Source organism: Puma concolor, chromosome E3 (genome assembly GCF_028749965.1).
Source record: "Puma concolor isolate L17-30 chromosome E3, mPumCon1.1.hap2, whole genome shotgun sequence".
Taxonomy (NCBI): domain Eukaryota; kingdom Metazoa; phylum Chordata; class Mammalia; order Carnivora; family Felidae; genus Puma; species Puma concolor.
Window position 1 is genome coordinate 9277145 of NC_141682.1, and position 6714 is coordinate 9283858.

Genomic DNA, 6714 nt, shown 5'->3' on the forward strand with positions numbered 1-6714 from the left:
TTCGGATTCTGTGTCCCCCTCTCTCTCTGCCCCTCCCCCACTCATGCTCTGTCTCTCTCTGTCTCAGAAATAAACACTAAAAAAAAAATTAAAAAAAAAAATAAAAACAGAAAAAAGATTCATCTGGCCCAAATTGCCATCCTGTGGGTAGAAAAAGCCAAGAGTCCTCAATCTCGTTTGTGCCTCAGACCTTGGCGTAGTCTGATGAAGAATAATGCTCAGAATAATGTTCTAAAACTCACGAAGCAGGGCACCTGGCTGGCTCAGTCGGTGGAATGTGCAACGACTCTTGATCTCAGGGTTGTGAGTTTGAGCCCCGCGTTGGGTGTAGAGATTACTTAAAAATAAAATCTGGGGAAAAAAAAAAACACCTCATGAAGTAAAATGCATAGACTTGCAAAGGAAACAAATTTTACTGGAATTCAGCCAAAATATTAACTACAATTAAAAACTAATTTGGGGCACCTGGGTGGCTCCGTTGGTTAAGAATCTGACTCTTGATTTCGACTCAAGTCAGGAGCTCACGGCTCATGAGTTCGAGCCCCTCGTTGGGCTGTGCACTGGCAGTGTGGAGCCTCCTTGGTATTCTCTCTCCCTCTCTCTCTCTGCCTCTCCCGTGCTCACACACACTCTCTCTCAAAATAAATAAATAAACATTAAAAAAGATAAAAAATAATTCAAATAAGAATTTTAACCTGTGATACGGCAAGCTGCACGCTTCTTTGTTAACACTTTTCTTTCTTTCTTTTTTTTTTTTTTTCAAGTAGGCTCCACGCACAGCACGGAGGCCAATGAGGGGCTTGAACTCATGAACCTGAGATCAGGACCTGAACTGAGATCAAGCGTCAAACACTTAACTGACTGAGCCACCCAGGTGCCCCTATTAATGCTTTAAATAGCGAGCTCTAGCAGTGGCTCTAATAAGTACCATAATTTCAAAGAATGACTAGTGTAATTGATGCTTCGAAGTTTCTGCAACAACCGAGATCTGATCTGAAAATATCCCTGATTTCTAGCCGTGGCAAAGCGACAGGTGCTGCTAATACTGCTGTGGTTTCTCCTTCAATTAAAGAATTGTAACTCTTAGCTAGCTGTTAGTTAAAGATGTAATTTTATACCCATTCAAGTTCATGGACTTACTGAATGATTTATTCATGAACCATCTCAGAACCTCAGGTTAACAACCCTGCTCTAAAGAGTAAAAACAGGGGTGCCTGGCTGGCTCAGTTGGTAGAGCATGTGGCTCCTGATCTCAAGGTCATGAGTTCAAGCCCCACGTTGAGTGTAGAGCTTACTGAGGTGGCAGGGAAATGATGGCATCGTGATAAGAAATCAGATGCACACTATCTGAAAAGCCCTCAGCATGTCCTCTCACCGACCTTATTCTCCTGGTTTCGGACTGGCTGGAGAGGGCTAATTAAAAGAAAGCAGTTAAAGGATTTTATGCCCATGTATATTTCTGCGTCCTAACTTTCAACTTGAAGCTTTGTACATTGGAAGATTATTTTGTAACTTCATTGATATTAAAATTTGGTGCTCAGGAGCTTTAAAAGATACCAGCAAATTCATAGAGACAGAAAGTAGAGGAAGGGTTACCAAGGACTTGGGGGAGAAGAGAAGTTATTGCTTAATGTGTATAAAATTTCCATGTGGGGTGACAGAAAAGTTTTGGACATAGATATGGTAATAGTTGCACAATATTGTGAAGATCATTAATGCCACTGAATTGTACACTTAAAAATGGCTAAAATGAAAAAAAATTGGCTGAAATGGTAAATTTGGTGCAATTTATAAAACACACACACACACACACCCCCCAAATAAACTACCGTTTATGCACAACAGATTGGCAAAAACTACATTCAGTACCCTCCATGACCAAAATTGATCAGTGAGAATTTTTAGTTGAGTAGGAGAGTTATAAATTGGGATAGCCACTTTGAAAAGTTCACAGAGTGTGAGCAGGGGAGGGGCAGAGAGAGAGGGAGACAGAGAATCCAAAGCAGGCTCCATGCTGTCAGCACAAAGCCCAACGTGAGGCTGAAACCCACAAACCTGAGCCGAAGTTGGATGCTCAACCAAGTCACCCAGGCACCCCATTAACTGGTTGTTTTAAGAAAAAGAAAGTGAGGGGCACCTGGGTGGCGCAGTCGGTTGGGCGTCCGACTTCAGCCAGGTCACGATCTCGCGGTCCGTGAGTTCGAGCCCCGCGTCAGGCTCTGGGCTGATGGCTCGGAGCCTGGAGCCTGTTTCCGATTCTGTGTCTCCCTCTCTCTCTGCCCCTCCCCCGTTCATGCTCTGTCTCTCTCTGTCTCAAAAATAAAAATAAAAAACGTTGAAAAAAAAAATTAAAAAAAAAAAAAAGAAAAAGAAAGTGAAACACAACGCATAGAATGGGAGAAATTATTTCCAAATAGTCTATCTGATAATAGTCTAGCATCCAGGATATATAAAGAACTCTTACAACTCAACAACAAAAAGATAAATAACTCAAATGAAAAAATGGGTACTGAAATAGACGTTTCTGGGGCTCCTGGGTGGCTCAGTCAGTTAAGCATCCGACACTTGATTTCAGCTCAGGTCATGATCTCACAGTTTGTGAGTTTGAGCCCTGCGTCCAGCTCTGCACTGGCAGTATGGAGCCAGCTTGGGATTCTCTCTCTCTCTCTCTCTCTCTCTCTCTCTCTCTGAGCCTCCCCCCTCCTCAAAAATAAGTAAACATTAATTTTAAAAGAATAAATAGACATTTCTGGGATGCCTAGGTGGTTCAGTCGGTTAAGTATGCAACTCTTGATTTCAGCTCAGGTCATGATCTCACTGTCTTGAGATCGAGCCCCGCGTTGGGCTCAACACTGGGCAAGGACCTTGCTTAAGATTCTCTCTCTCCCTCTCCCTCTGCCCCTCCCCCACTTGTGCAGGCACACACGCATTCACACACAGACTCTCTCTCTCTCTCTCTCTCTCTCAAAAAAAAAAAAAAAAAGACATTTCTCCCAAGAACATATACAAGTGGCAAATCAGCTCATGAAAAAATGCTCAACATCATTAGTCGTTAGGGAAATGCAAATCAAAACCACAATGAGATACCATTTTATACCCACCAGGATGGCAGTAATCAAAAAATCGGAAAACACCATGTGTTGGCAAGAACGTGTAGAAAAATGGGAACTTTTTTATGTTGCTTGTGGGAATGCAAAACGGTAGAGCCACTTTGGGAAACAGCTTAGTAATTCAGAGTTACCAAATAACACAGCAGTTCTGCTCCTAGGTATATACCCAAGAGAATTCAAAGCGTATGTTCACACAAGAATGCAAACATGAGTGTTCAAAGCAGCGTTGTTCATAGTAACCAAAAAGTGATGACAACCAAAATATCCATCGGTGGATGAATGGATAAATAAAATACATTATAACCATGCGATGGAATACTCTTCAGCCATAAAAAGGAAGAAGTATTGATACATGCTGCAACATAGGTGAACCCTGAAACATTATGCTAGCTGAAAAGAAGTCAGACGCAAAATGCTGCACATTATAATTATTCCATGTAGTCTGAAATGTCCAGAATAAGCAAATCCACAGAGACAGAGAGTAGATTAGTGGCTGCCAGGGGCTGGCAGGGGGGAGAGGGCAATAGGAAGTGATCGCTCTGAGTACAGGATTTCTTCTGTGGGCCATGAAAATGTTCTGGAGTCAGATAATGGTGATGGTTGCACAGCTCAGAGAATATACTGATAACCACTGAACTGGTTACAGTTCAAAAGGGTGAATTTTAGAGGCACCTGGGTGGCTCAATAGGTTGAGTGTCTGACTTTGGCTCAGGTCATGATCTCACAGTTCGTGGGTTCAGGCCCCACCACATCTGTCTCTGTGCTGACAGCTCAGAGCCTGGATCCTGCTTTGGATTCTGTGTCTGTCTGTCTATCTGTCTGTCTCTCTCTTTCTCTCTCTCTCTCTCTCTCTTCCCCCCCAGAGTCCCCACCTGACTCTATCTCTCTTTCAAAAATAAATAAACATTAAAAGTTTTTTAAATAGATAAACATTAAAAACAATTTTTAAGGTGAATTTTAATGTAGATGTAAATATGTGAATTACATGTCAATAAAGCTACTGAGATAAATAATTTACAAATGAAGTTATTAAAGAAAACTTCATACAAATCTCAAAAATAATTCTATGCTTGAAAAAGGAAAAATTTACACAAAATTCTTTGTGTAAAATTTCAAGATAACTTTTTTAAACCTCCATATATACATATTATATTTAAACTTCTGATTTTCATTTTTGTGTTTTAAAAAAATAAATGTATGATGGTGCCCCACTAAGTCAAAATTCTTTTTTTTTTTTTTTTAATGTTTCACTGTCAGCGCAAACTCCAACGCGGGGCTCGAATCCACGAACCACAAGATCAGGACCTGAGCCGAAATCAAGAGTCAGATATTCACCTGACTGAGCCACCCAGGCGCCCCAAGGCAAAATATTTAAATATCTGGAGTAAACACATAAAATGCTTTAACTTTTAGCATTTCTAGGAAAATCCATGGATCCCAATATTCAAAATTAATAAGGCTTTGTAAGGTCCCGATACAGTATAACCGTACCTTGGGTTGGTTTGTCAGTTGCTAATCTTCGTGTTTCTGAAATGACTTATTTATGGAAAAAGACAGCCTCACTGAGGGGAGGTTAAACTGAAATACAAGAGAACAAGATCCCCAGAACCATGATCAGCAGCACGTTCTCCACCAAGGCTGAGGTCAAATGGGAAATGGGAAGTTTCTTTTTAAGTTACTTTAAAATCCTGCCCGGAGGTCATGCATGGATTTAGATTTTTGCACCGAATTCAAGGTAGCTTTCGATGTCTGTTCTAGTCACTGTGGCTGCATAATAACTCACCTCAAAGCTTCATGGCATAAAACAACAACAATCATTTTATTATCTCTCACGGTGGCGGCGCATCAGAAAGTCACGAAGGGCTTGGCTGGGTGGTTCTGGCTCAGGTATCTTACGCAGTTGCAAATAAATGGTGGTTGGAGCCTAGCAGCTCAGGCTGGCCAGCCTTCTCATACTCTTCCAGTAGCCTTGGGGCCTCTCCATTTGGGCTAGTTGGGGCTCCCTTACAACATGGCGGCCTCAGGGCTGTTGCATTGCTTATGAGGTGGCAGAAGGCCACTCCAGAGGGAGTAATCTAGAAAGAAAGGAACTGAATTGCAGTCTTATGACCTAAGCTTGAAAAACATCTAGTATGGCTACTGCAAGGTTGGTTACAAGCCTACCCAGAATTCAAAGGGAAGGGACTCAGACAGCATCTCTTAGTAGGAAAAGTGGTAAGGTCCTCAAAGAGCATATGAGATAGAAGATTTTTTTTTTTTAAGATTTTATTTTTAAGTAATCTCTACACCCAACGTGGGGTTCGAACCCACGACCCTGGGATCAAGAGTTGCACGCTCCACCTCCTGAGCCAACCAGGTGCCCCAAGATGAAAGATATTGTCGTACCCATCATTGGAAGATAGAATGTGTTCAGTGCCCGTGGCTGTAGCTCTCATTTTTCTCTGCTGTGTCGCATTAAACTCTGAAGTATACCACCAACCAAAATGACACTATGGAGTTTATAAATAAAATATAAGGGTGGATGGGCAGCTCAAATGTATATCAAGCAAGGGTGCTGGTAGAATCTGTTTATACACTGGCTCTTGAGGAACTCGGATGACAGTATAAACATTCCGTGGACTTACGGAAGGTGTTTCATGTAAGTTTTCTCGGCACGGTTTTTTATTTTGGTAAGATGTGTATACTTCACAACGTACCACTTTAACCCGCTTTAAGGATATAATTCAGTGGCATTAAGCATATTCATGTTGTATAGCTGCTGTCACCACCCCTTGCAGAACAGTTCCATCACCCCAGACTCAAACTCTACGCCTAGTAAACAGCAGCTCCCCATTTCCCCCCTCGACCCCAGTCTCGGGATGGTTTGTTTTGTTTTATTTTGTTGTCAGTAGGCTCCACACCCAGTACGGAGCCCAGCATGGGGTTTGAACTCACCATCCCAAGATCAAGACCTGAGCTGAGGTCAAAACTCAGACAGTTAACCAACTGAGCCACCCAGGTGCCCCTTGAGATAGTTTTTTGGTTTTTTTTTTTTTAATTTTTTTTTTTTAACGTTTATTTATTTTTGAGACAGAGAGAGACAGAGCATGAACGGGGGAGGGTCAGAGAGAGAGGGAGACAAAGAATCTGAAACAGGCTCCAGGCTCTGAGCCGTCAGCACAGAGCGCGACGCGGGGCTCGAACTCACGGACCTCGAGATCATGACCTGAGCTGAAGTCGGACGCTTAACCGAATGAGCCACCCAGGCACCCCGAGATACTTTTTTATTTTATTTTTTTTTATTAAATTTTTTTTTTCAACGTTTATTCATTTTTGGGACAGAGAGAGACAGAGCATGAACGGGGGAGGGGCAGAGAGAGAGGGAGACACAGAATCGGAAACAGGCTCCAGGCTCTGAGCCATCAGCCCAGAGCCCGACGCGGGGCTCGAACTCACAGACCTCGAGATCGTGACCTGAGCTGAAGTCGGACGCTTAACCGAATGAGCCACCCAGGCACCCCGAGATACTTTTTTAAATGTAGTATTTGACATACTTCTCTGGTACTTCTTATTAATTTTACTTAACATTAGTGCAATTGAATTTTCTGATTTTAGCTTTTATAAA

General features: G+C 42.3%; 1 protein-coding gene across 1 annotated transcript in view; it reads left to right on the forward strand.

Moving 5' to 3' along the window:
- The window catches only part of SH2B2 (SH2B adaptor protein 2), a 31818-nt gene extending 27296 nt beyond the window's left edge, over positions 1 to 4522 (forward strand). Inside the window, exon 10 of the mRNA XM_086691953.1 lies at positions 4368 to 4522. The gene's annotated coding sequence lies outside the window, so the exon portion shown is untranslated. The remainder of the gene's footprint in view (positions 1 to 4367) is intronic.
- Positions 4523 to 6714: the final 2192 nt, after the last annotated feature.